Source organism: Marmota flaviventris, chromosome 10 (assembly GCF_047511675.1).
Source record: "Marmota flaviventris isolate mMarFla1 chromosome 10, mMarFla1.hap1, whole genome shotgun sequence".
Taxonomy (NCBI): domain Eukaryota; kingdom Metazoa; phylum Chordata; class Mammalia; order Rodentia; family Sciuridae; genus Marmota; species Marmota flaviventris.
In genome coordinates, this window is record NC_092507.1 from 113,013,915 (window position 1) to 113,040,546 (window position 26,632).

Consider the following 26,632-nt stretch of genomic DNA (forward strand, 5'->3'; position numbering starts at 1 on the left):
GGTGAGAGCGCCGAATCCTAACCACTAGACCACCAGGGAGCGTGGGGTGCCTTCACCACGCGCGTGCCATCTGGGGCCAGCGCCTCGGTCCCAAGTGCTGGGCGCTACCTGGGCACCTGGCGCGGTCCCCGTGGGTGCCCGTGGCTTCACATGGCAACCTGGTGCAGCCGCCCGCCACCGGCTGCCCCTTGATGCTGGGGGCACCCTCAAAAGAATGCAATGCTCGTCCTCCACCCTGCTTCGCCTCGCCTCGCCTGGGCTCCTTCCCCGCGTGCGCCCACCAGCAGGAGGACGCGCGCACTCACAGGCATGCTACCTCCCACCGAGCCCGCGGGGCCAGAGCCAGGTCGGCCGAGGCCCCGGCCTCGTCAAAAGGACGACTCGCTGCGTTGGCCGGGAATCGAACCCGGGTCAACTGCTTGGAAGGCAGCTATGCTCACCACTATACCACCAACGCCATCCGGCCGAGAGAGCCTCTCCGCGCTGGCCCCGGGCTGCCGAGCGGCGCCCCGAAGTCGTCGTGCCACCGCCGCCTCCTCTCCGGGGGGAGGCCCTGAACCAGCGCTGCGGGGCGAGGCCTGGGTCGGCCGGCTCAGGGTCTTCTCCCCTCCAGCGACCCAGCCCGTGCACTCTGGCTGGGAGCCCTTTTCCACACCCACGCGGGGCGCGGCCGTTGGTCTGTGGCGACAGAAGCTCCGGGCGAGGAGGAAGGCACGGATGCCTGGGGAGGGGTGTGGACGGGGGACCGTGAGGACGGCGTGCCAGGGACGAAGTGGCATCCTGCGCCCAACTGGAGAGCAGGGGGCGCCGAGGGCCGGCGGCGGCACGGAGAGCTAGAGGCCCGGGCGCAGCTGCGGCGGCGACCACCACCAAAAAGAGGGCGACTGCCTCCCCGTCGGGGAATCGAACCCCGGTCTCCCGCGTGACAGGCGGGGATACTCACCACTATACTAACGAGGACGGCGGCGCCCGCCGTCGTGGCGCCGGTCCCCTCTCCGACGCCTAGCCCGACCCCCTTGCCCCTGCCGGTCCACCGCCGGACGCCACGGAGGCACCCTCAAGGAGTTGGACACCACCTGGCCCTGGCCTTAGCCCACGCCCTGGCCCGGTGCCTGGTGCCCGGAGAACGACCCTGTGCGCTCTGCCGGCTTCCCACTGCGCGGGCATCCCAGTGTCGGTGTAAGCAGGGGGGCCAGGGAGCTAGCGAGCACGGCGGCCGACAGGAGGAGGAGCACGATGCGCCGGGTGGGCTCCTGCCAGCACAGACGGTTAGTGGTACCTGGCCGGGCTCGGTGGGGGATGCGACCGCACCGATGCGCGGACTTGGCTTTCTCCCGGCGCGCCAGGCCCGTCCGTCCGGCGCGCGCGCAGACCGCCGGGCACGGCGCACCACCGAGCCAGCCAAGGACACCTGCGCCAACGCCGGGTCCCAGCCAGGCGAGCCGCCACGCGCTCAGGCCCGCCGTCAGGATGGCCGAGCGGTCTAAGGCGCTGCGTTCAGGTCGCAGTCTCCCCTGGAGGCGTGGGTTCGAATCCCACTCCTGACAGGCCCACCTTTTGGCTGCCGCGCGGGCCCTTTCCGGATCTCTCCCGTGGGCAAAATCCGCCTCTGGGCCCCCGCCCGCCCGTCGCCTATCTCTCTCGGCCCTGCAGAGGACCCTGTTCCCGTCGTGCCAGACTGTGGCCGCCAGGCTCCTTCACTCCAGGGCCTTTCCAAACCACCCACGCCTGCCGGCCACTGCACAACACAGCAGTTCAGAGGTAGAGACCTCTCTGATCGCCACGCACCGTGGGGTCACCGGGCGTGGCAAGACAGCCCAGCCCCGGGACCATGGCCCTCGTGAGTGGCGGGGAGAGAACCCTAGAACCGGATCCCCACCGGTGACGGCCGAGCCGCGGCCACGACCCTACCACGAACCCCACGTGGGCAGCGGCTGCCTAATTCCTGCCCACCACGTCCGTGCTGGTTGGGGCCCGCCCCACCCGACCCGGGCTCGGCCCCTGCGACCGGGACTTCGCGGGTGGGCGGAGGCAGCCACCGAGCCACAGGTCCCCTGGCCTGATTGGGGTTCCCGTGAGGGCAAAGCCCGGACCGGCTCCTGGCTTCTTCAGGCGGCAGCGGACAAGGCCGTCTGGGGGGGCCTGGGCTGGCCCGGAAGGTGCAGGGATCCGGAGGTTCGCGCCAGCGCTTCGCGGGGGCACACGCACGCACACACCCCGCCGGCGGCCGGACCCCCGGGACCCCGGCAGGGTGCCTGGAGCCCCTCCTTTAGGAACGGCCCATCCAGCCCCCAACCCTCGGTCCCGGTCCCGAGCAGCAGCTCCTCACCGGAGGCGGTGACCACTGTCGGGCGGTTGCGTGGAGGCGCCTGCCATCGGTGCATGGGTGGTTCAGTGGTAGAATTCTCGCCTGCCACGCGGGAGGCCCGGGTTCGATTCCCGGCCCATGCAGCACTCGGTCCCCTTTTGGTCCCGCAGCCCCGACGTCTAGGCCGCCGCTGTGCACACCTCCCCTGAGCCCGGACCCCACAGCCTGCGCTGCGCGCTCGCTCTGCCCTCTCTGCCCTCGAGCGCCGCGGCGGCCGCTCCGGTGCCTCTCTGACCGTTCCTTCCGTGCAGGCCCCATTCGCCCACCACCGGGCCAGACACCTGACTTCTCGGTGCTTCTCTCTCCGTTGCCTTAACCTCTGCTTCCATCACACTCATTTCGCTTCCATGGAAGCCGGCAGGCACCTCGCCCGCAGATCTACCGCGGGACACCAAGGCACCTCTCCCAAGAGTGACACGCCGGGCCCCTTAGGGACTCACGGCCTCCATTGCAGGGCACGAAGGATTCCAAAGGCCTTGCAGTGATATCATCCCGTTGGTCCCCGAAATCTCTCTCCTCGACCCCCACCCCGCCACAACTCTCACCGCTCCCCACCCACACCCACGCACACGTCGCCTGTTCCGAAATCACTCTGTTGGGGGGGGGGGGGCCGCGGGGACCCTGCTTGGCCCTTGTGCGTTGCGGCTCTTTGCATCTGGATCGCAAGCACCCGGGGACCCCGGCCCACGTGCCTTCCCTACCCGCTTTTTCACACCTCACCTAGACACGCTCCCCCGCCCCCCAGCCCCACCCCACCCCCGCACCCGCTCGTCGCTCTCGTCGCTTCCTTCCGCGCTCGGCACCCCTATCTCGGACGGGAGTGGGAGGGCCTCTCGGACCCGCGCCCAATACGGTTCGTGGGCGCCTCCTCCCCACAGACTGGCGTCGACAGTCCTACTTGGTCATCCCCGCGGACCCACGGACCCTGAGCCGACCGCTCACGGACCCCCGCCGTCCCGGCCTCCTTCGGACTCCTCAGTCCCGCCACCCGGACCGGGCAGACGGGCGCCAGGCCGGTTGACACGTACCCCCGCCCTCCCCCCCACAACACCCCCCCTGCGCACCCGCGGGCCGTCCGCCGGAACCCCGCCTCACCGACAGGCCGCGCTCCCTGCCCTTTCCACGCAGCCAGCGCTTCACCCACACAACCCCCAGTCCCGGCTAAGGCAACCGGCTCCCCACCTCTCAGCCCGCTGGCGCCTGGCACTGCGCGTGAAGACCCTGCATCCTGCACTCTTTCCGTACCGTGGCCTTTGCCCGACCACCGCCAGGGTTGACCCCCGAGACAACGGTGGCTTCCTCTCGTCACTGTCACGCACTCACGATCCTCGGGCTTGGGAGCTTCCCCGGGACTGCTCCCCCCACCCCCACCCCGCCCCACGAAGGCAAGCCCGGGTATCCCAGCAGAGGCGGGCTGCCGACTAGGGGACCCGTCGTCCTCCAGAGAAGTCGGGCCAGCGCGCAGACTGGTGCCCCTTGCCTGGGCGTCCCCTTGGAAGCCAAGCAGAGTTCCAGCTGTTCCAGCAATGACTGAAAAGCCCCGCCGCTGGCTTTCGGCCCGGCCCACACAACGTGTCGTGAGCCGGGCTGGGCAGAGAAGGGATCAAGAGCTGGGGGGGGGGGGGGGCGGGAGTTCTCTGTTTGCTCCTGCACCCTTGAGACGGGGGCAGGGGGTAGGGGGCCGCGGGACTCCTTTCACACCCAGTGTCGTCTACAAGTCTATCCCGACACCCGTGAGTCGCCACCGGCTCCGGCCGGCCTGGCCCAAGGCGGTGGCCCCGCCGCCCGACTCCGCCGCTCTGTGCTCTGGCTCGCCGGGCCTCTCCGGATTCCTTTTCGCGCCTGTCACTCCCGGGCAGCCTGACCCGGGTGTGGGCTCCCACCTGCTCTGCCGGCATCCCGGCCAAAGCCGCGGACACAGCTGGAGCGCAGACCCCAGTGGCGGCCGGGGTATCCGGGCCCTGCCACGCGGCCGACCCGGTCGGAGGAGATCCCCCAGGATGGGGAGCAGTGATGTGTCAGGCGCCAGGCTTGGCCTCGCCCAAGCAGCTCTGAGGAGGAATCCAGAACCTCTCCGGGGCCAGACACAAGAGCCAGCGAGTGGGTTCCCGAACCCGGCTCCTTTCGCCCGCCACCAGCGCCCCCGGTCACTGCCTGAGCACACGGGGCAGCAACAGAGAGGGTTTGTCACTAGGGGGCCCAGGCGCGCGAAGGAGCCGGGGGAAGACTCAAGTCTCCAGTCTCAGGTGCGCCCCCCCCAGGATAGGAGAGTTCTGGGGATGCGCTCACGTTCAAAGCTGATTGCAGGCTCGCCGGAGAGCAGGAGACTCAGCAGGCGCGAAGCCAAGAGGGTTTCTGGAGCAACTAAGATCACCGGCGGTCGGAGCGCGGCGTGCTCCCGCGCGCGCACACGGACTCCAGCGTAGGTGTGTCTTTGGGTGCTGGTGGTGGTGGTGCTGCTGGTGGTGGTGTACCCCCTGGCGGCCAGGGCCGGGAAGAACTGTCGCAAGCGGGCGACGGGCAAGGACGAGGGGGGAAAGTGAAAAGGCATAAACGTTGGGAGGGCTCAGAGTGGCAAGGATCAGTGAAGCTGGACGCCGCGTGTGGCGGGCGTCCATAAGGGTCCGTCTTCGGGACACGGGTGGTGTGAGCGAGCGGACCAAGGCCTTGGCCAAAAGGGGTGAGAGAGGAGGAAGAAGAAAGGCTTCCCTGACCGGGAATCGAACCCGGGCCGCGGCGGTGAGAGCGCCGAATCCTAACCACTAGACCACCAGGGAGCGTGGGGTGCCTTCACCACGCGCGTGCCATCTGGGGCCAGCGCCTCGGTCCCAAGTGCTGGGCGCTACCTGGGCACCTGGCGCGGTCCCCGTGGGTGCCCGTGGCTTCACATGGCAACCTGGTGCAGCCGCCCGCCACCGGCTGCCCCTTGATGCTGGGGGCACCCTCAAAAGAATGCAATGCTCGTCCTCCACCCTGCTTCGCCTCGCCTCGCCTGGGCTCCTTCCCCGCGTGCGCCCACCAGCAGGAGGACGCGCGCACTCACAGGCATGCTACCTCCCACCGAGCCCGCGGGGCCAGAGCCAGGTCGGCCGAGGCCCCGGCCTCGTCAAAAGGACGACTCGCTGCGTTGGCCGGGAATCGAACCCGGGTCAACTGCTTGGAAGGCAGCTATGCTCACCACTATACCACCAACGCCATCCGGCCGAGAGAGCCTCTCCGCGCTGGCCCCGGGCTGCCGAGCGGCGCCCCGAAGTCGTCGTGCCACCGCCGCCTCCTCTCCGGGGGGAGGCCCTGAACCAGCGCTGCGGGGCGAGGCCTGGGTCGGCCGGCTCAGGGTCTTCTCCCCTCCAGCGACCCAGCCCGTGCACTCTGGCTGGGAGCCCTTTTCCACACCCACGCGGGGCGCGGCCGTTGGTCTGTGGCGACAGAAGCTCCGGGCGAGGAGGAAGGCACGGATGCCTGGGGAGGGGTGTGGACGGGGGACCGTGAGGACGGCGTGCCAGGGACGAAGTGGCATCCTGCGCCCAACTGGAGAGCAGGGGGCGCCGAGGGCCGGCGGCGGCACGGAGAGCTAGAGGCCCGGGCGCAGCTGCGGCGGCGACCACCACCAAAAAGAGGGCGACTGCCTCCCCGTCGGGGAATCGAACCCCGGTCTCCCGCGTGACAGGCGGGGATACTCACCACTATACTAACGAGGACGGCGGCGCCCGCCGTCGTGGCGCCGGTCCCCTCTCCGACGCCTAGCCCGACCCCCTTGCCCCTGCCGGTCCACCGCCGGACGCCACGGAGGCACCCTCAAGGAGTTGGACACCACCTGGCCCTGGCCTTAGCCCACGCCCTGGCCCGGTGCCTGGTGCCCGGAGAACGACCCTGTGCGCTCTGCCGGCTTCCCACTGCGCGGGCATCCCAGTGTCGGTGTAAGCAGGGGGGCCAGGGAGCTAGCGAGCACGGCGGCCGACAGGAGGAGGAGCACGATGCGCCGGGTGGGCTCCTGCCAGCACAGACGGTTAGTGGTACCTGGCCGGGCTCGGTGGGGGATGCGACCGCACCGATGCGCGGACTTGGCTTTCTCCCGGCGCGCCAGGCCCGTCCGTCCGGCGCGCGCGCAGACCGCCGGGCACGGCGCACCACCGAGCCAGCCAAGGACACCTGCGCCAACGCCGGGTCCCAGCCAGGCGAGCCGCCACGCGCTCAGGCCCGCCGTCAGGATGGCCGAGCGGTCTAAGGCGCTGCGTTCAGGTCGCAGTCTCCCCTGGAGGCGTGGGTTCGAATCCCACTCCTGACAGGCCCACCTTTTGGCTGCCGCGCGGGCCCTTTCCGGATCTCTCCCGTGGGCAAAATCCGCCTCTGGGCCCCCGCCCGCCCGTCGCCTATCTCTCTCGGCCCTGCAGAGGACCCTGTTCCCGTCGTGCCAGACTGTGGCCGCCAGGCTCCTTCACTCCAGGGCCTTTCCAAACCACCCACGCCTGCCGGCCACTGCACAACACAGCAGTTCAGAGGTAGAGACCTCTCTGATCGCCACGCACCGTGGGGTCACCGGGCGTGGCAAGACAGCCCAGCCCCGGGACCATGGCCCTCGTGAGTGGCGGGGAGAGAACCCTAGAACCGGATCCCCACCGGTGACGGCCGAGCCGCGGCCACGACCCTACCACGAACCCCACGTGGGCAGCGGCTGCCTAATTCCTGCCCACCACGTCCGTGCTGGTTGGGGCCCGCCCCACCCGACCCGGGCTCGGCCCCTGCGACCGGGACTTCGCGGGTGGGCGGAGGCAGCCACCGAGCCACAGGTCCCCTGGCCTGATTGGGGTTCCCGTGAGGGCAAAGCCCGGACCGGCTCCTGGCTTCTTCAGGCGGCAGCGGACAAGGCCGTCTGGGGGGGCCTGGGCTGGCCCGGAAGGTGCAGGGATCCGGAGGTTCGCGCCAGCGCTTCGCGGGGGCACACGCACGCACACACCCCGCCGGCGGCCGGACCCCCGGGACCCCGGCAGGGTGCCTGGAGCCCCTCCTTTAGGAACGGCCCATCCAGCCCCCAACCCTCGGTCCCGGTCCCGAGCAGCAGCTCCTCACCGGAGGCGGTGACCACTGTCGGGCGGTTGCGTGGAGGCGCCTGCCATCGGTGCATGGGTGGTTCAGTGGTAGAATTCTCGCCTGCCACGCGGGAGGCCCGGGTTCGATTCCCGGCCCATGCAGCACTCGGTCCCCTTTTGGTCCCGCAGCCCCGACGTCTAGGCCGCCGCTGTGCACACCTCCCTGAGCCCGGACCCCACAGCCTGCGCTGCGCGCTCGCTCTGCCCTCTCTGCCCTCGAGCGCCGCGGCGGCCGCTCCGGTGCCTCTCTGACCGTTCCTTCCGTGCAGGCCCCATTCGCCCACCACCGGGCCAGACACCTGACTTCTCGGTGCTTCTCTCTCCGTTGCCTTAACCTCTGCTTCCATCACACTCATTTCGCTTCCATGGAAGCCGGCAGGCACCTCGCCCGCAGATCTACCGCGGGACACCAAGGCACCTCTCCCAAGAGTGACACGCCGCGGCCCCTTAGGGACTCACGGCCTCCATTGCAGGGCACGAAGGATTCCAAAGGCCTTGCAGTGATATCATCCCGTTGGTCCCCGAAATCTCTCTCCTCGACCCCCACCCCGCCACAACTCTCACCGCTCCCCACCCACACCCACGCACACGTCGCCTGTTCCGAAATCACTCTGTTGGGGGGGGGGGGGCCGCGGGGGACCCTGCTTGGCCCTTGTGCGTTGCGGCTCTTTGCATCTGGATCGCAAGCACCCGGGGACCCCGGCCCACGTGCCTTCCCTACCCGCTTTTTCACACCTCACCTAGACACGCTCCCCCGCCCCCCAGCCCCACCCCACCCCCGCACCCGCTCGTCGCTCTCGTCGCTTCCTTCCGCGCTCGGCACCCCTATCTCGGACGGGAGTGGGAGGGCCTCTCGGACCCGCGCCCAATACGGTTCGTGGGCGCCTCCTCCCCACAGACTGGCGTCGACAGTCCTACTTGGTCATCCCCGCGGACCCACGGACCCTGAGCCGACCGCTCACGGACCCCCGCCGTCCCGGCCTCCTTCGGACTCCTCAGTCCCGCCACCCGGACCGGGCAGACGGGCGCCAGGCCGGTTGACACGTACCCCCGCCCTCCCCCCCACAACACCCCCCCTGCGCACCCGCGGGCCGTCCGCCGGAACCCCGCCTCACCGACAGGCCGCGCTCCCTGCCCTTTCCACGCAGCCAGCGCTTCACCCACACAACCCCCAGTCCCGGCTAAGGCAACCGGCTCCCCACCTCTCAGCCCGCTGGCGCCTGGCACTGCGCGTGAAGACCCTGCGTCCTGCACTCTTTCCGTACCGTGGCCTTTGCCCGACCACCGCCAGGGTTGACCCCCGAGACAACGGTGGCTTCCTCTCGTCACTGTCACGCACTCACGATCCTCGGGCTTGGGAGCTTCCCCGGGACTGCTCCCCCCACCCCCACCCCGCCCCACGAAGGCAAGCCCGGGTATCCCAGCAGAGGCGGGCTGCCGACTAGGGGACCCGTCGTCCTCCAGAGAAGTCGGGCCAGCGCGCAGACTGGTGCCCCTTGCCTGGGCGTCCCCTTGGAAGCCAAGCAGAGTTCCAGCTGTTCCAGCAATGACTGAAAAGCCCCGCCGCTGGCTTTCGGCCCGGCCCACACAACGTGTCGTGAGCCGGGCTGGGCAGAGAAGGGATCAAGAGCTGGGGGGGGGGGGGGGGGGCGGGAGTTCTCTGTTTGCTCCTGCACCCTTGAGACGGGGGCAGGGGGTAGGGGGCCGCGGGACTCCTTTCACACCCAGTGTCGTCTACAAGTCTATCCCGACACCCGTGAGTCGCCACCGGCTCCGGCCGGCCTGGCCCAAGGCGGTGGCCCCGCCGCCCGACTCCGCCGCTCTGTGCTCTGGCTCGCCGGGCCTCTCCGGATTCCTTTTCGCGCCTGTCACTCCCGGGCAGCCTGACCCGGGTGTGGGCTCCCACCTGCTCTGCCGGCATCCCGGCCAAAGCCGCGGACACAGCTGGAGCGCAGACCCCAGTGGCGGCCGGGGTATCCGGGCCCTGCCACGCGGCCGACCCGGTCGGAGGAGATCCCCCAGGATGGGGAGCAGTGATGTGTCAGGCGCCAGGCTTGGCCTCGCCCAAGCAGCTCTGAGGAGGAATCCAGAACCTCTCCGGGGCCAGACACAAGAGCCAGCGAGTGGGTTCCCGAACCCGGCTCCTTTCGCCCGCCACCAGCGCCCCCGGTCACTGCCTGAGCACACGGGGCAGCAACAGAGAGGGTTTGTCACTAGGGGGCCCAGGCGCGCGAAGGAGCCGGGGGAAGACTCAAGTCTCCAGTCTCAGGTGCGCCCCCCCCAGGATAGGAGAGTTCTGGGGATGCGCTCACGTTCAAAGCTGATTGCAGGCTCGCCGGAGAGCAGGAGACTCAGCAGGCGCGAAGCCAAGAGGGTTTCTGGAGCAACTAAGATCACCGGCGGTCGGAGCGCGGCGTGCTCCCGCGCGCGCACACGGACTCCAGCGTAGGTGTGTCTTTGGGTGCTGGTGGTGGTGGTGCTGCTGGTGGTGGTGTACCCCCTGGCGGCCAGGGCCGGGAAGAACTGTCGCAAGCGGGCGACGGGCAAGGACGAGGGGGGAAAGTGAAAAGGCATAAACGTTGGGAGGGCTCAGAGTGGCAAGGATCAGTGAAGCTGGACGCCGCGTGTGGCGGGCGTCCATAAGGGTCCGTCTTCGGGACACGGGTGGTGTGAGCGAGCGGACCAAGGCCTTGGCCAAAAGGGGTGAGAGAGGAGGAAGAAGAAAGGCTTCCCTGACCGGGAATCGAACCCGGGCCGCGGCGGTGAGAGCGCCGAATCCTAACCACTAGACCACCAGGGAGCGTGGGGTGCCTTCACCACGCGCGTGCCATCTGGGGCCAGCGCCTCGGTCCCAAGTGCTGGGCGCTACCTGGGCACCTGGCGCGGTCCCCGTGGGTGCCCGTGGCTTCACATGGCAACCTGGTGCAGCCGCCCGCCACCGGCTGCCCCTTGATGCTGGGGGCACCCTCAAAAGAATGCAATGCTCGTCCTCCACCCTGCTTCGCCTCGCCTCGCCTGGGCTCCTTCCCCGCGTGCGCCCACCAGCAGGAGGACGCGCGCACTCACAGGCATGCTACCTCCCACCGAGCCCGCGGGGCCAGAGCCAGGTCGGCCGAGGCCCCGGCCTCGTCAAAAGGACGACTCGCTGCGTTGGCCGGGAATCGAACCCGGGTCAACTGCTTGGAAGGCAGCTATGCTCACCACTATACCACCAACGCCATCCGGCCGAGAGAGCCTCTCCGCGCTGGCCCCGGGCTGCCGAGCGGCGCCCCGAAGTCGTCGTGCCACCGCCGCCTCCTCTCCGGGGGGAGGCCCTGAACCAGCGCTGCGGGGCGAGGCCTGGGTCGGCCGGCTCAGGGTCTTCTCCCCTCCAGCGACCCAGCCCGTGCACTCTGGCTGGGAGCCCTTTTCCACACCCACGCGGGGCGCGGCCGTTGGTCTGTGGCGACAGAAGCTCCGGGCGAGGAGGAAGGCACGGATGCCTGGGGAGGGGTGTGGACGGGGGACCGTGAGGACGGCGTGCCAGGGACGAAGTGGCATCCTGCGCCCAACTGGAGAGCAGGGGGCGCCGAGGGCCGGCGGCGGCACGGAGAGCTAGAGGCCCGGGCGCAGCTGCGGCGGCGACCACCACCAAAAAGAGGGCGACTGCCTCCCCGTCGGGGAATCGAACCCCGGTCTCCCGCGTGACAGGCGGGGATACTCACCACTATACTAACGAGGACGGCGGCGCCCGCCGTCGTGGCGCCGGTCCCCTCTCCGACGCCTAGCCCGACCCCCTTGCCCCTGCCGGTCCACCGCCGGACGCCACGGAGGCACCCTCAAGGAGTTGGACACCACCTGGCCCTGGCCTTAGCCCACGCCCTGGCCCGGTGCCTGGTGCCCGGAGAACGACCCTGTGCGCTCTGCCGGCTTCCCACTGCGCGGGCATCCCAGTGTCGGTGTAAGCAGGGGGGCCAGGGAGCTAGCGAGCACGGCGGCCGACAGGAGGAGGAGCACGATGCGCCGGGTGGGCTCCTGCCAGCACAGACGGTTAGTGGTACCTGGCCGGGCTCGGTGGGGGATGCGACCGCACCGATGCGCGGACTTGGCTTTCTCCCGGCGCGCCAGGCCCGTCCGTCCGGCGCGCGCGCAGACCGCCGGGCACGGCGCACCACCGAGCCAGCCAAGGACACCTGCGCCAACGCCGGGTCCCAGCCAGGCGAGCCGCCACGCGCTCAGGCCCGCCGTCAGGATGGCCGAGCGGTCTAAGGCGCTGCGTTCAGGTCGCAGTCTCCCCTGGAGGCGTGGGTTCGAATCCCACTCCTGACAGGCCCACCTTTTGGCTGCCGCGCGGGCCCTTTCCGGATCTCTCCCGTGGGCAAAATCCGCCTCTGGGCCCCCGCCCGCCCGTCGCCTATCTCTCTCGGCCCTGCAGAGGACCCTGTTCCCGTCGTGCCAGACTGTGGCCGCCAGGCTCCTTCACTCCAGGGCCTTTCCAAACCACCCACGCCTGCCGGCCACTGCACAACACAGCAGTTCAGAGGTAGAGACCTCTCTGATCGCCACGCACCGTGGGGTCACCGGGCGTGGCAAGACAGCCCAGCCCCGGGACCATGGCCCTCGTGAGTGGCGGGGAGAGAACCCTAGAACCGGATCCCCACCGGTGACGGCCGAGCCGCGGCCACGACCCTACCACGAACCCCACGTGGGCAGCGGCTGCCTAATTCCTGCCCACCACGTCCGTGCTGGTTGGGGCCCGCCCCACCCGACCCGGGCTCGGCCCCTGCGACCGGGACTTCGCGGGTGGGCGGAGGCAGCCACCGAGCCACAGGTCCCCTGGCCTGATTGGGGTTCCCGTGAGGGCAAAGCCCGGACCGGCTCCTGGCTTCTTCAGGCGGCAGCGGACAAGGCCGTCTGGGGGGGCCTGGGCTGGCCCGGAAGGTGCAGGGATCCGGAGGTTCGCGCCAGCGCTTCGCGGGGGCACACGCACGCACACACCCCGCCGGCGGCCGGACCCCCGGGACCCCGGCAGGGTGCCTGGAGCCCCTCCTTTAGGAACGGCCCATCCAGCCCCCAACCCTCGGTCCCGGTCCCGAGCAGCAGCTCCTCACCGGAGGCGGTGACCACTGTCGGGCGGTTGCGTGGAGGCGCCTGCCATCGGTGCATGGGTGGTTCAGTGGTAGAATTCTCGCCTGCCACGCGGGAGGCCCGGGTTCGATTCCCGGCCCATGCAGCACTCGGTCCCCTTTTGGTCCCGCAGCCCCGACGTCTAGGCCGCCGCTGTGCACACCTCCCTGAGCCCGGACCCCACAGCCTGCGCTGCGCGCTCGCTCTGCCCTCTCTGCCCTCGAGCGCCGCGGCGGCCGCTCCGGTGCCTCTCTGACCGTTCCTTCCGTGCAGGCCCCATTCGCCCACCACCGGGCCAGACACCTGACTTCTCGGTGCTTCTCTCTCCGTTGCCTTAACCTCTGCTTCCATCACACTCATTTCGCTTCCATGGAAGCCGGCAGGCACCTCGCCCGCAGATCTACCGCGGGACACCAAGGCACCTCTCCCAAGAGTGACACGCCGGGCCCCTTAGGGACTCACGGCCTCCATTGCAGGGCACGAAGGATTCCAAAGGCCTTGCAGTGATATCATCCCGTTGGTCCCCGAAATCTCTCTCCTCGACCCCCACCCCGCCACAACTCTCACCGCTCCCCACCCACACCCACGCACACGTCGCCTGTTCCGAAATCACTCTGTTGGGGGGGGGGGGCCGCGGGGGACCCTGCTTGGCCCTTGTGCGTTGCGGCTCTTTGCATCTGGATCGCAAGCACCCGGGGACCCCGGCCCACGTGCCTTCCCTACCCGCTTTTTCACACCTCACCTAGACACGCTCCCCCGCCCCCCAGCCCCACCCCACCCCCGCACCCGCTCGTCGCTCTCGTCGCTTCCTTCCGCGCTCGGCACCCCTATCTCGGACGGGAGTGGGAGGGCCTCTCGGACCCGCGCCCAATACGGTTCGTGGGCGCCTCCTCCCCACAGACTGGCGTCGACAGTCCTACTTGGTCATCCCCGCGGACCCACGGACCCTGAGCCGACCGCTCACGGACCCCCGCCGTCCCGGCCTCCTTCGGACTCCTCAGTCCCGCCACCCGGACCGGGCAGACGGGCGCCAGGCCGGTTGACACGTACCCCCGCCCTCCCCCCCACAACACCCCCCCTGCGCACCCGCGGGCCGTCCGCCGGAACCCCGCCTCACCGACAGGCCGCGCTCCCTGCCCTTTCCACGCAGCCAGCGCTTCACCCACACAACCCCCAGTCCCGGCTAAGGCAACCGGCTCCCCACCTCTCAGCCCGCTGGCGCCTGGCACTGCGCGTGAAGACCCTGCATCCTGCACTCTTTCCGTACCGTGGCCTTTGCCCGACCACCGCCAGGGTTGACCCCCGAGACAACGGTGGCTTCCTCTCGTCACTGTCACGCACTCACGATCCTCGGGCTTGGGAGCTTCCCCGGGACTGCTCCCCCCACCCCCACCCCGCCCCACGAAGGCAAGCCCGGGTATCCCAGCAGAGGCGGGCTGCCGACTAGGGGACCCGTCGTCCTCCAGAGAAGTCGGGCCAGCGCGCAGACTGGTGCCCCTTGCCTGGGCGTCCCCTTGGAAGCCAAGCAGAGTTCCAGCTGTTCCAGCAATGACTGAAAAGCCCCGCCGCTGGCTTTCGGCCCGGCCCACACAACGTGTCGTGAGCCGGGCTGGGCAGAGAAGGGATCAAGAGCTGGGGGGGGGGGGGGGGGCGGGAGTTCTCTGTTTGCTCCTGCACCCTTGAGACGGGGGCAGGGGGTAGGGGGCCGCGGGACTCCTTTCACACCCAGTGTCGTCTACAAGTCTATCCCGACACCCGTGAGTCGCCACCGGCTCCGGCCGGCCTGGCCCAAGGCGGTGGCCCCGCCGCCCGACTCCGCCGCTCTGTGCTCTGGCTCGCCGGGCCTCTCCGGATTCCTTTTCGCGCCTGTCACTCCCGGGCAGCCTGACCCGGGTGTGGGCTCCCACCTGCTCTGCCGGCATCCCGGCCAAAGCCGCGGACACAGCTGGAGCGCAGACCCCAGTGGCGGCCGGGGTATCCGGGCCCTGCCACGCGGCCGACCCGGTCGGAGGAGATCCCCCAGGATGGGGAGCAGTGATGTGTCAGGCGCCAGGCTTGGCCTCGCCCAAGCAGCTCTGAGGAGGAATCCAGAACCTCTCCGGGGCCAGACACAAGAGCCAGCGAGTGGGTTCCCGAACCCGGCTCCTTTCGCCCGCCACCAGCGCCCCCGGTCACTGCCTGAGCACACGGGGCAGCAACAGAGAGGGTTTGTCACTAGGGGGCCCAGGCGCGCGAAGGAGCCGGGGGAAGACTCAAGTCTCCAGTCTCAGGTGCGCCCCCCCCAGGATAGGAGAGTTCTGGGGATGCGCTCACGTTCAAAGCTGATTGCAGGCTCGCCGGAGAGCAGGAGACTCAGCAGGCGCGAAGCCAAGAGGGTTTCTGGAGCAACTAAGATCACCGGCGGTCGGAGCGCGGCGTGCTCCCGCGCGCGCACACGGACTCCAGCGTAGGTGTGTCTTTGGGTGCTGGTGGTGGTGGTGCTGCTGGTGGTGGTGTACCCCCTGGCGGCCAGGGCCGGGAAGAACTGTCGCAAGCGGGCGACGGGCAAGGACGAGGGGGGAAAGTGAAAAGGCATAAACGTTGGGAGGGCTCAGAGTGGCAAGGATCAGTGAAGCTGGACGCCGCGTGTGGCGGGCGTCCATAAGGGTCCGTCTTCGGGACACGGGTGGTGTGAGCGAGCGGACCAAGGCCTTGGCCAAAAGGGGTGAGAGAGGAGGAAGAAGAAAGGCTTCCCTGACCGGGAATCGAACCCGGGCCGCGGCGGTGAGAGCGCCGAATCCTAACCACTAGACCACCAGGGAGCGTGGGGTGCCTTCACCACGCGCGTGCCATCTGGGGCCAGCGCCTCGGTCCCAAGTGCTGGGCGCTACCTGGGCACCTGGCGCGGTCCCCGTGGGTGCCCGTGGCTTCACATGGCAACCTGGTGCAGCCGCCCGCCACCGGCTGCCCCTTGATGCTGGGGGCACCCTCAAAAGAATGCAATGCTCGTCCTCCACCCTGCTTCGCCTCGCCTCGCCTGGGCTCCTTCCCCGCGTGCGCCCACCAGCAGGAGGACGCGCGCACTCACAGGCATGCTACCTCCCACCGAGCCCGCGGGGCCAGAGCCAGGTCGGCCGAGGCCCCGGCCTCGTCAAAAGGACGACTCGCTGCGTTGGCCGGGAATCGAACCCGGGTCAACTGCTTGGAAGGCAGCTATGCTCACCACTATACCACCAACGCCATCCGGCCGAGAGAGCCTCTCCGCGCTGGCCCCGGGCTGCCGAGCGGCGCCCCGAAGTCGTCGTGCCACCGCCGCCTCCTCTCCGGGGGGAGGCCCTGAACCAGCGCTGCGGGGCGAGGCCTGGGTCGGCCGGCTCAGGGTCTTCTCCCCTCCAGCGACCCAGCCCGTGCACTCTGGCTGGGAGCCCTTTTCCACACCCACGCGGGGCGCGGCCGTTGGTCTGTGGCGACAGAAGCTCCGGGCGAGGAGGAAGGCACGGATGCCTGGGGAGGGGTGTGGACGGGGGACCGTGAGGACGGCGTGCCAGGGACGAAGTGGCATCCTGCGCCCAACTGGAGAGCAGGGGGCGCCGAGGGCCGGCGGCGGCACGGAGAGCTAGAGGCCCGGGCGCAGCTGCGGCGGCGACCACCACCAAAAAGAGGGCGACTGCCTCCCCGTCGGGGAATCGAACCCCGGTCTCCCGCGTGACAGGCGGGGATACTCACCACTATACTAACGAGGACGGCGGCGCCCGCCGTCGTGGCGCCGGTCCCCTCTCCGACGCCTAGCCCGACCCCCTTGCCCCTGCCGGTCCACCGCCGGACGCCACGGAGGCACCCTCAAGGAGTTGGACACCACCTGGCCCTGGCCTTAGCCCACGCCCTGGCCCGGTGCCTGGTGCCCGGAGAACGACCCTGTGCGCTCTGCCGGCTTCCCACTGCGCGGGCATCCCAGTGTCGGTGTAAGCAGGGGGGCCAGGGAGCTAGCGAGCACGGCGGCCGACAGGAGGAGGAGCACGATGCGCCGGGTGGGCTCCTGCCAGCACAGACGGTTAGTGGTACCTGGCCGGGCTCGGTGGGGGATGCGACCGCACCGATGCGCGGACTTGGCTTTCTCCCGGCGCGCCAGGCCCGTCCGTCCGGCGCGCGCGCAGACCGCCGGGCACGGCGCACCACCGAGCCAGCCAAGGACACCTGCGCCAACGCCGGGTCCCAGCCAGGCGAGCCGCCACGCGCTCAGGCCCGCCGTCAGGATGGCCGAGCGGTCTAAGGCGCTGCGTTCAGGTCGCAGTCTCCCCTGGAGGCGTGGGTTCGAATCCCACTCCTGACAGGCCCACCTTTTGGCTGCCGCGCGGGCCCTTTCCGGATCTCTCCCGTGGGCAAAATCCGCCTCTGGGCCCCCGCCCGCCCGTCGCCTATCTCTCTCGGCCCTGCAGAGGACCCTGTTCCCGTCGTGCCAGACTGTGGCCGCCAGGCTCCTTCACTCCAGGGCCTTTCCAAACCACCCACGCCTGCCGGCCACTGCACAACACAGCAGTTCAGAGGTAGAGACCTCTCTGATCGCCACACACCGTGGGGTCACCGGGCGTGGCAAGACAGCCCAGCCCCGGGACCATGGCCCTCGTGAGTGGCGGGGAGAGAACCCTAGAACCGGATCCCCACCGGTGACGGCCGAGCCGCGGCCACGACCCTACCACGAACCCCACGTGGGCAGCGGCTGCCTAATTCCTGCCCACCACGTCCGTGCTGGTTGGGGCCCGCCCCACCCGACCCGGGCTCGGCCCCTGCGACCGGGACTTCGCGGGTGGGCGGAGGCAGCCACCGAGCCACAGGTCCCCTGGCCTGATTGGGGTTCCCGTGAGGGCAAAGCCCGGACCGGCTCCTGGCTTCTTCAGGCGGCAGCGGACAAGGCCGTCTGGGGGGGCCTGGGCTGGCCCGGAAGGTGCAGGGATCCGGAGGTTCGCGCCAGCGCTTCGCGGGGGCACACGCACGCACACACCCCGCCGGCGGCCGGACCCCCGGGACCCCGGCAGGGTGCCTGGAGCCCCTCCTTTAGGAACGGCCCATCCAGCCCCCAACCCTCGGTCCCGGTCCCGAGCAGCAGCTCCTCACCGGAGGCGGTGACCACTGTCGGGCGGTTGCGTGGAGGCGCCTGCCATCGGTGCATGGGTGGTTCAGTGGTAGAATTCTCGCCTGCCACGCGGGAGGCCCGGGTTCGATTCCCGGCCCATGCAGCACTCGGTCCCCTTTTGGTCCCGCAGCCCCGACGTCTAGGCCGCCGCTGTGCACACCTCCCTGAGCCCGGACCCCACAGCCTGCGCTGCGCGCTCGCTCTGCCCTCTCTGCCCTCGAGCGCCGCGGCGGCCGCTCCGGTGCCTCTCTGACCGTTCCTTCCGTGCAGGCCCCATTCGCCCACCACCGGGCCAGACACCTGACTTCTCGGTGCTTCTCTCTCCGTTGCCTTAACCTCTGCTTCCATCACACTCATTTCGCTTCCATGGAAGCCGGCAGGCACCTCGCCCGCAGATCTACCGCGGGACACCAAGGCACCTCTCCCAAGAGTGACACGCCGCGGCCCCTTAGGGACTCACGGCCTCCATTGCAGGGCACGAAGGATTCCAAAGGCCTTGCAGTGATATCATCCCGTTGGTCCCCGAAATCTCTCTCCTCGACCCCCACCCCGCCACAACTCTCACCGCTCCCCACCCACACCCACGCACACGTCGCCTGTTCCGAAATCACTCTGTTGGGGGGGGGGGGGGGCCGCGGGGGACCCTGCTTGGCCCTTGTGCGTTGCGGCTCTTTGCATCTGGATCGCAAGCACCCGGGGACCCCGGCCCACGTGCCTTCCCTACCCGCTTTTTCACACCTCACCTAGACACGCTCCCCCGCCCCCCAGCCCCACCCCACCCCCGCACCCGCTCGTCGCTCTCGTCGCTTCCTTCCGCGCTCGGCACCCCTATCTCGGACGGGAGTGGGAGGGCCTCTCGGACCCGCGCCCAATACGGTTCGTGGGCGCCTCCTCCCCACAGACTGGCGTCGACAGTCCTACTCACCACTATACTAACGAGGACGGCGGCGCCCGCCGTCGTGGCGCCGGTCCCCTCTCCGACGCCTAGCCCGACCCCCTTGCCCCTGCCGGTCCACCGCCGGACGCCACGGAGGCACCCTCAAGGAGTTGGACACCACCTGGCCCTGGCCTTAGCCCACGCCCTGGCCCGGTGCCTGTTGCCCGGAGAACGACCCTGTGCGCTCTGCCGGCTTCCCACTGCGCGGGCACCCCAGTGTCGGTGTAAGCAGGGGGGCCAGGGAGCTAGCGAGCACGGCGGCCGACAGGAGGATTGCCTGCTGCGCCTGGTGGGCTCCCGCCAGCAGACGTTTTGTGTTACTTTGCCGGTCTCGGTGTGGGCTGTTATCGCCCAGTTCCTGTGATTTGCCTCTTCTCTTCTATGCCATCTCTGATTGGCACAGCCAATAGACAGTCCAGCCTTTTCGGGTATCTTCATTTGCGTTTTCTGTTTGGCTAGAAATCCCTTGTTTTGGTTCTCTCTTATTTTCCATTTTGACCTGTTTGCCGATGTAAATGAATTGCAGGTTTTTTCCGCTAAATTCTTGTCTTTCTGAGAAGACGATTTCAAATGTTTTCAAAAATATTTTATGCTTTTGAGTGTGTGCTCACGCACACAAAGTGTTAAGCACAACAAAAGCGTGCTGTGAGAAACTATGAACTCTTTGAACTGTGTCCTTGTTGCTGTCTTAAGAAGATAAAAGAATGGTTTGCAAAGTTTAACATCTGTATAGATGTATATATGTGCTTGCCAACAAATTAACTAACTACAACTCAGATAATAAGAAGTATGGAGCACTGTGACCATGAACAAAGTTATTCTGAGAATGTTTATTCATGCTTGATAATATTAAGCTGCCGAAAAGCTGTGTTTCTTTTTTGCTGTATAAAAGAAGTAGGGGAAAAATAAAGCTGCTGCTAATTTTCTACTGGATGTGTGCGTGTGGGTATGTCTTTCTTTATACATCTCTGCTGTACCAGGAATTACAGATTGTCAGCGGGTTCTGATATTTGAGAATGCCTAAAGATTTCTCCGGGCATTCTTTGCACCATAGAAAAGTAAGTTTTGTTTTTTTGTTTTGTTTTGTTTTGTTTTAACAGCGTTTCCATGACTCACAGTTAACTGGAAAATTAGTTGTATAGTTTCAGTGTTAACATTATTTTTGTAGTAATTATAAATTTGTCATTGTCTATGGAGAATCATGGTCCATTTGGGTTATTTTTTAATAATCCTATTTTTTTGGTGGGTGTGTGGAGGGTTTATGTGTTCAACCTATTCAATCTCTTGAATACTCAACTGTTCTTGCCATGGGATATTTAGAATTTTTTTCTTATTATTTATTTTTTAATACAAGTCTGGCATTTACTATTTTATTAAAATATAAAACATTTAAAAATAAATGCTCGGCTAGAAGGGATATTTATTATTTTTTTGTCCTTATAACTTGAGAATCATATTCAGCGCAAGTTTCAGACTTCACTGCCATATCTTAACTTCATTCTTTTAATTTTTTTATTTGTTTGAATAACTTATGCATGACAGTAAAATGCATTTATGCACTTTGATATACATTAGATGGGATATACTTTCTCATTTTTTTCTGAGCATACATGTTGCAGAATTATATTGGTCATGTAGTCACATATATACCTACAGTAATAATGTCTGTTTCATTCTACTATCTTTCCTATCTCCACGTACCCTCCTCTTCCCTCCCATCACTTCTCTCTACCTAATTTAAGGTAACGCTATTCTTCCCTAGTGCCCCCCTCCCACTTTATTGTGAATTAGCATCCACATATTAGAAAAAACATTCAGCGTTTGGTTTTGTGGGATTATCTTATTTTGCTTAGCATGATATTCTCCAACTCCAAATATTTACTGGCAAATGCCATAATTTTACTCTTCTTTAAAGCTGAGTAATAATGACATTCTTCATAGAAATAGAAAAAGGAATCATAAAATTTATTTGGAAAAATAAGAGACCCAGAATAACTAAAGCAATCATTATCCAAAAAAGTGAAACAGGAGACATCATAATACCAGACCTTAAACTATATTAAAGAGTTAACTTCCTCTTTTAACAATGCTCAGAGTCTGGTTTAAAATTCAAAAAGAGAGATTGAAGGGTGTTAGAGCAAAAAGACCAGGAGGAAGGCAAACTTCACAAATCAGCTCAGCACTTTATTCAGGAACTAAGTCTCACACAGGAGCAGGGGATGCAGGGACGTAATGACACAGTGGTATGTTGGGACCCACCTTCCTGGTGGAAAATGAGCCCCCAAACAAAGAAAGGGCCTGGGCTTATATAGGTTATTCTGAGAGGTGATCTAATAAGCATATTGATTTTCGTTGGGCACCCAGGAATTTGGAGTTTGTTCTATCAAACAGTGAGGGGGTCAGTTCTAGTGCTTAGGAATTTGGAATCTGTTTTACCAAGGGAAGTGGGAGTCTAGGGTCAGTGGTCAATTTCTGGAATTTATCTTACTAGACTGGTGAAGGGCCTGGAGTCAGTGGTTGGTATCTGGAAAGGATTTGTTTACAGAAGAATTAATGCTTTGGCCTCTTCCCAGAGACTGCCTTTCCAGGTTTGATGGACACCTCTTCCTCAGGGTTTGTTTTATCACAGGGAAAGAATGTGTTGGGAGGGGCTGGGGTTGTGGTTCAGCAGTAAAGTGCTCCCCTAGCCCTGGGTTCAATCCTCAGCATCACATTTAAATAAATAAAATAAAGGTATTGTGTCTAACTACAACCAAAAATTTTTTTAAAAAATTAAAATTAAAAAATAAAAAAGAATGTATTAGGAAAGGATAAATGCTCTCAATATATGGCTTTTCTTCTTAATCCCCTTTTCCCAGGTCTCACTACTTTTGGGGTTTGTCATTTTCCATATCTAATAAAGGGCTTCAAAGAACTTTACTGAAATGAAGACATCAGGCTGGCCTCCCAAGCTGGCCTCCCAAACATGGAAGCTAGTTCAAGTGAGCAGCATGCTATTTTTCAAACACTCCCTGTTTACTGTTCCCTACTTCATTAAGCCAATATTGAACTTGACTACTTATTTTCTGGGTCTCAACTGAGGGAGAAAGAGGCCAACTTTCTGTTGGTGCCAAAGCTCTCAAGGACTTGAATAAAGTACTACAAGGAAGTTTAATGTTCTGAGACCTAAACTAGCAATGTTAAGGTGATGAAGCAGAAATTCAGGCAGTAAACTTCACAATTTGATTGAAGTTCTATGGCACAATTGGCTAGTGCACTTATGTGTTCAGCTGCTAATCAAAATGTTGGTTCGAGCCCACCCAGGGATGAGGTAAGTTTTGACCTCTGTCACAGAGGTTGCTTCCTGTCTCCAAAATCCTTTAAGAACTTTTTCCCTGCAGAACCTCTCAGCTAGTTGGCCTTTGTAGATGGGTGCTGGTAGTGTGATAAACAGCTATATGGCTCTTTTCCCAGTCAATTCTCATAGCAGATGCTCAAGAGAGAATCTTGGAGAACCCAATGATCTCTGGCTCATTTGAAAGGGGGCAGCAAAACTCCACCTCCATCCTCTTTAGATTTCCAGCTGGATGGGAGAATTAAATTGACCTAAAGTAGATTAACAGGAAAAGCATATAGATTTCTTTCATATACATTTTATGAACCACAGGAGCCCTGGTAAGGAAATGAAGACCCAAAGGATCAGCTGCATTTAGTTACTTGTATATAAACTGGATTGGATAAAGAGTAATCAGTTGTCGCCAGGCACTGAGACACACACCTCTAATTCCAGACACTTGGGAGACTAACACAGGAGGATCCCATGTTCTAGGCCAGCCTGGGCAACTTAGTAAAACCGTATCTCAAATTGAAAAATAAAAAAGGACCAGGGGTATAGTTCGGTGGTAAAGCACCCTTGGGTTCAATCCCTAGTATCAAAAAAAGAAAGAAAGAAAGAAAAAATAGGAACTTCAAAGACACTGGTAATTTTATTCATTGACTTATTTGAGTTAAGTTTGGTGGTGGGACAGAAGAGTTGATAGGAGTAACTGATTTCCTCATTTTTCACAGCTGATGTTAACATGTGGAGAGTGTTTTGTTGCTGTTTTTGGTTTTCTGTGCTGGGGATCAAATCCAGGTTCTCATGCATGCTAGGAAAGCACTCTACCACTGGGCTATACCCTTAGCCCTAACATGAATGTTTTAAGCACCATACAAGAGAAAATAAAAACTAAAAAAAGAAAAAGAAAAGAAAGAAATGAACTGTCATTACTAAAGTGGATTGAATTGTGTCCTCCATAAAAATAATTTCAAGTCCTAATTGCCAGTACCTACGAATGTGAACTTATTTGCAAATAGGGGTTTTGCAGAGATAATCAAGTTAAGATGAGTTCATACTGGATTTGTGTAGGCCCTAAATCCAATGACTGGTGTCCTTAAACAACAATGACATTCAGAGACACTGGGAAGAAGGCTTTTGCAGGGACACAGAAACTGTGATATTACAATTGCAAGCCAAGGAATACCAAGAGGTACTAGAGTCACCAGAAGTTTAGAAAAGGCAGGAAGGAGTCTCCCCTACAGGTTTCAAAAGCAACATAGCTCTTTGACATCTTTATTTTGGATTACAACTCTAGAACTTTGAGATAATAAATTTCTGGGTTTTTATATCTCCCAGTTTGTCACTGAGCTACAACCCCAGCACCTAAATCTTTAAAAAATAATATAATAATATAAAAGATGTTCTACGCAGAAATAAAAAAACTAAAATGGGGCTGGGATTGTGGCTCAGTGGTAGAGCGCTTGCTTAGCAGGTGTGAGGCACTATGTTCAATTCTCAGCACCACATAAAAAATAAATAAAGTTACTGTGTCTGTTATAGTTAAAGCTTCGTCCCGGGGTTTCATAAACTGACTTCCAGATCACTCAAGTATAATCAAATCAAGCCTTTATTGAAGCACACCAGTGGCGGTTGACCAGAACATAACACTGTTCCTGATCAGCCCCGAACAATTGCAAGGGCACTCCTTATAAATCTGAAAACCCCAAAAGGGATGTTTGGGGGTCTAGCCAATGCAAGCAAGTCATGTTACAGAAGTGGGAGAGTGCAGTCAAGCGGAGAGAATCCTAACCAATCACAGTTAGCCCAGTCACCCCAGTTACAGAAACAGAGCCCCGTTACCCTAGTTACAGAAACAATGCCGCATTAGATAGTTCTGTGTTCTTATAGGTTTCTAAAGCAAAAGGAAAAGAACATCTTGCCCCAGTCATGACCCTTCTACTTGGCATGGTTGTTTTACAGGATGAAGTCATAAAACAAAATGGAGTCACAATTGCTTCTACTATCACATGTCCATCAAAAAAAAAAAAAAAGAAAGAAAGAAAGCAAAAAGCTAAAATGTCTGTAATACTAATACATTTAAAGTAGTACAAAAGGAAGTAACGATTATCTGATTAATCTTCAAATCAAAACCAATGACATTAAATTTTTCTCATTTTGTGATCTTCAAAGTTTGGGAAATATGAACATAAGCATGAACAAACTCAGGTACTATTGGGCCAGGTCTGTAATTCCAGCAATTTAGGAGACTGCAGCAGGAGGATCTCAAGTTCAAAGTCAGCCTGGGCAAATTATCAGAGACCCATCTCAAAACATAAAAATGGCTAGGGATGTAACTCAGTCATAGAGCACCCCCGGGTTCAATCCCTAGTACTGCAAAAACAAAACAAAACAAAAAATCATAGACAGGTTAGAATTCTTATGAAAGTCCAGTTTTGGTTTTTGTAATTCCCTTACAAGACTTTTTTTTTTGGGGGGGGGGGGGGGCATGGTTTTGGCTCCTCTTACCCATATTTTTGTCCTCCTACCTTCTGTAGGGGAGAAAAGTAATATCTTTTCCTCACCCACCATGAGGTTCATAGCTGACACCTAAAACAAAATATGATTAACAATAGGAAAGTATAACAAATTTATTTCATGTAAATTTTACACTACACAGGAAACTTCAGAAACAAAGACCCATAGGCCCAGGGACATCTATGTACCTATAGACAACAAGCTGAAGTATACAAAAGATACAGTCTAATGAAGATAAATGGGAAGAATTTACCAAGTCTTGTTTTCCTCAATTCTTCTTGGTCTCTGAATAAGGGCAAGACTCCTTTGGGATAAAGGTCTTAAGGAAGGTAGTTAGGATAAACCATTTTTTTTCTGGGTGTGATGGCTCATGCCTGTAATCCCAGTCACTAGGGAGGCGGAGGCAAGAGGATAGCAAGTTCAAGGCTAGCCTCAGCAATTTAGCAAGACAGACCCTGTTTCAAAATAAAAAATAAAAAGGGTTGGGGATTCAATCCCCGGAACTAAAAAATAAAGAAAAAAATTTCCCCATGTCTAAGCATGTGTGCGCGCGCACACACACACACACACACACTTCCTATTGAATCTATTTCTCTGGTTACTATCATCCCAAATCCAAGAAACTTTATAGGCCCCTCCTTCTTTCTCATTAACTCCTAGCAGAAGATCTAAATGTTCTTGAAACTTAAAGGAAGTGGAACAGTTTTATAGTATTTTTAATTGGGAAAATGCTATTGAATACAATGTTAAGGGGAAACATGCATATTGTTCATCTACTACCCTGAGCTTGGCACTGTTTAAGCTTGGCAGTGTCTCATTAGAGGGCAAGCCACAAAGGTGAAAACAGGATGTACTTGAATTTTACCAGATTTGGTGAGTAGGGGAAGACTCTGAACTTGTTTTTCCAAGGGTGCTATGATTCACTAGTGGTAAAACCCCTGGGAAGTTTTCCTGGCTGGGGGATGAAGAAATATGATCTCAATTTGGAAAAGTGACTTAAGATGCAACCTTAATTGGATCCTGGGTGGGCCTAGAGGTCAGAGAAGTAAATGGGTTGCTGTAGTAAGAGCTTTCCTCCAACTTTGACAAAAATACCTTCTTAAGGATTTGTGAGGCCAGGTTTGCATTTAGAATTATGTGAATACTCACAATTCTGTACCTGAACATGGTGGTACAGACAGGGCTCTCTCCACTTAACTCTGGCTCCTTAACTCTTGTGTAGGTTTTGGGGCCCTTTGTCTGCCAAGTCTGAGCTCTGTCCATACCCCTACTAATAGCCTTGAACTGACCACTTGCCTATCCTTGTTTGCACACACCGGAGGCCTAAGCTATCTTCAGCAATACCAATGGGGAAAGAGGCCTGGTCAGACTTCTACATTTGTGTGGGTATTTCTCACAAAGAGCGATATTTCTTCAGAGCTTGGCCTAGAAGAGGGATGCACCTCCATGTTGACATGTACCCTTAGTCCTGAATGTTCTTCCATCAGCACTGGGGTTTGGGGATATGGTAGGGGTGGAGGTGGGGCAATCAACTGTGGGAAAACTGTGAAAGTGAGAGAGACCCACAGGTTTTATGAGGGAGGGAAGAAAATAAACCCCTATGGTCAGAGGGAATGACAAAAATGTTGCAGGAGATATTTTCTTCTCCCCTAATTTGACTTATGACAATCTTTCTTCCAACATTTTCACTGCTAAAGCCTCCTGCTACACTCTGACCCCAGTGGCATCAGTGTACCCAGCACCATAAAAATTCCCTTCAAAATATCCTTCTGTAAATTACTAAAATGCACTTAAATTATTCCTGAGATCTTTGTCATGAGTGCTGCTAGGTAGGCCTTCCTGTTTCTCCCTGGAGGTCTAGTGATTTGGATTCAGCACTTTTGCTGCTGTGGCCTGGGTTTAATTCCTGGTCATGGAGGAGTAGCTTTCAGTACTTCAGATAAATGACCTCTATGTGGTTGAGCATTCTAAGTCCATGTTCCATGAACTTTACTTTTTTTTTTTTTAAAGAAGAGAATAATGAAAGGGGTGGGGGAAAGAAAAGAAAAATGAGTCTCTTTAAAACTATGCCTGTGCCAATCAAACACTTCTAGATTTAGAAGACATTTGAAATAACAGATTTGGTTCATGTAAAAATTATTCATATTGATAAAAACAAATTAGTAATTTTCAACAGGGTGAAGTAGAGGTG

The 26,632-nt window shown here is 60.8% G+C and overlaps 19 non-coding genes across 19 annotated transcripts; 8 read left to right on the plus strand and 11 right to left on the minus strand.

Moving 5' to 3' along the window:
* Nucleotides 1-385: 385 nt before the first annotated feature.
* Nucleotides 386-457, minus strand: Trnag-ucc (transfer RNA glycine (anticodon UCC)). The gene has a single exon. It is a non-coding gene; the product is annotated as a tRNA-Gly (tRNA).
* Nucleotides 458-888: 431 nt separating this feature from the next.
* On the minus strand, nucleotides 889-960 carry Trnad-guc (transfer RNA aspartic acid (anticodon GUC)). The gene has a single exon. It is a non-coding gene; the product is annotated as a tRNA-Asp (tRNA).
* Nucleotides 961-1,464: 504 nt separating this feature from the next.
* Nucleotides 1,465-1,547, plus strand: Trnal-cag (transfer RNA leucine (anticodon CAG)). The gene has a single exon. It is a non-coding gene; the product is annotated as a tRNA-Leu (tRNA).
* An 833-nt stretch (nucleotides 1,548-2,380) lies between these two features.
* Trnag-gcc (transfer RNA glycine (anticodon GCC)) lies at nucleotides 2,381-2,451 on the plus strand. Its single transcript has one exon. It is a non-coding gene; the product is annotated as a tRNA-Gly (tRNA).
* A 2,622-nt stretch (nucleotides 2,452-5,073) lies between these two features.
* On the minus strand, nucleotides 5,074-5,145 carry Trnae-cuc (transfer RNA glutamic acid (anticodon CUC)). Its single transcript has one exon. It is a non-coding gene; the product is annotated as a tRNA-Glu (tRNA).
* A 346-nt stretch (nucleotides 5,146-5,491) lies between these two features.
* Trnag-ucc (transfer RNA glycine (anticodon UCC)) lies at nucleotides 5,492-5,563 on the minus strand. Its single transcript has one exon. It is a non-coding gene; the product is annotated as a tRNA-Gly (tRNA).
* Nucleotides 5,564-5,994: 431 nt separating this feature from the next.
* Nucleotides 5,995-6,066, minus strand: Trnad-guc (transfer RNA aspartic acid (anticodon GUC)). Its single transcript has one exon. It is a non-coding gene; the product is annotated as a tRNA-Asp (tRNA).
* A 504-nt stretch (nucleotides 6,067-6,570) lies between these two features.
* Nucleotides 6,571-6,653, plus strand: Trnal-cag (transfer RNA leucine (anticodon CAG)). The gene has a single exon. It is a non-coding gene; the product is annotated as a tRNA-Leu (tRNA).
* Nucleotides 6,654-7,486: 833 nt separating this feature from the next.
* Nucleotides 7,487-7,557, plus strand: Trnag-gcc (transfer RNA glycine (anticodon GCC)). The gene has a single exon. It is a non-coding gene; the product is annotated as a tRNA-Gly (tRNA).
* Nucleotides 7,558-10,183: 2,626 nt separating this feature from the next.
* On the minus strand, nucleotides 10,184-10,255 carry Trnae-cuc (transfer RNA glutamic acid (anticodon CUC)). Its single transcript has one exon. It is a non-coding gene; the product is annotated as a tRNA-Glu (tRNA).
* Nucleotides 10,256-10,601: 346 nt separating this feature from the next.
* Trnag-ucc (transfer RNA glycine (anticodon UCC)) lies at nucleotides 10,602-10,673 on the minus strand. The gene has a single exon. It is a non-coding gene; the product is annotated as a tRNA-Gly (tRNA).
* Nucleotides 10,674-11,104: 431 nt separating this feature from the next.
* Trnad-guc (transfer RNA aspartic acid (anticodon GUC)) lies at nucleotides 11,105-11,176 on the minus strand. The gene has a single exon. It is a non-coding gene; the product is annotated as a tRNA-Asp (tRNA).
* Nucleotides 11,177-11,680: 504 nt separating this feature from the next.
* Nucleotides 11,681-11,763, plus strand: Trnal-cag (transfer RNA leucine (anticodon CAG)). The gene has a single exon. It is a non-coding gene; the product is annotated as a tRNA-Leu (tRNA).
* An 833-nt stretch (nucleotides 11,764-12,596) lies between these two features.
* On the plus strand, nucleotides 12,597-12,667 carry Trnag-gcc (transfer RNA glycine (anticodon GCC)). Its single transcript has one exon. It is a non-coding gene; the product is annotated as a tRNA-Gly (tRNA).
* Nucleotides 12,668-15,290: 2,623 nt separating this feature from the next.
* On the minus strand, nucleotides 15,291-15,362 carry Trnae-cuc (transfer RNA glutamic acid (anticodon CUC)). The gene has a single exon. It is a non-coding gene; the product is annotated as a tRNA-Glu (tRNA).
* Nucleotides 15,363-15,708: 346 nt separating this feature from the next.
* Trnag-ucc (transfer RNA glycine (anticodon UCC)) lies at nucleotides 15,709-15,780 on the minus strand. The gene has a single exon. It is a non-coding gene; the product is annotated as a tRNA-Gly (tRNA).
* A 431-nt stretch (nucleotides 15,781-16,211) lies between these two features.
* On the minus strand, nucleotides 16,212-16,283 carry Trnad-guc (transfer RNA aspartic acid (anticodon GUC)). The gene has a single exon. It is a non-coding gene; the product is annotated as a tRNA-Asp (tRNA).
* Nucleotides 16,284-16,787: 504 nt separating this feature from the next.
* On the plus strand, nucleotides 16,788-16,870 carry Trnal-cag (transfer RNA leucine (anticodon CAG)). Its single transcript has one exon. It is a non-coding gene; the product is annotated as a tRNA-Leu (tRNA).
* Nucleotides 16,871-17,703: 833 nt separating this feature from the next.
* On the plus strand, nucleotides 17,704-17,774 carry Trnag-gcc (transfer RNA glycine (anticodon GCC)). Its single transcript has one exon. It is a non-coding gene; the product is annotated as a tRNA-Gly (tRNA).
* The last annotated feature ends 8,858 nt before the right edge of the window (nucleotides 17,775-26,632 follow it).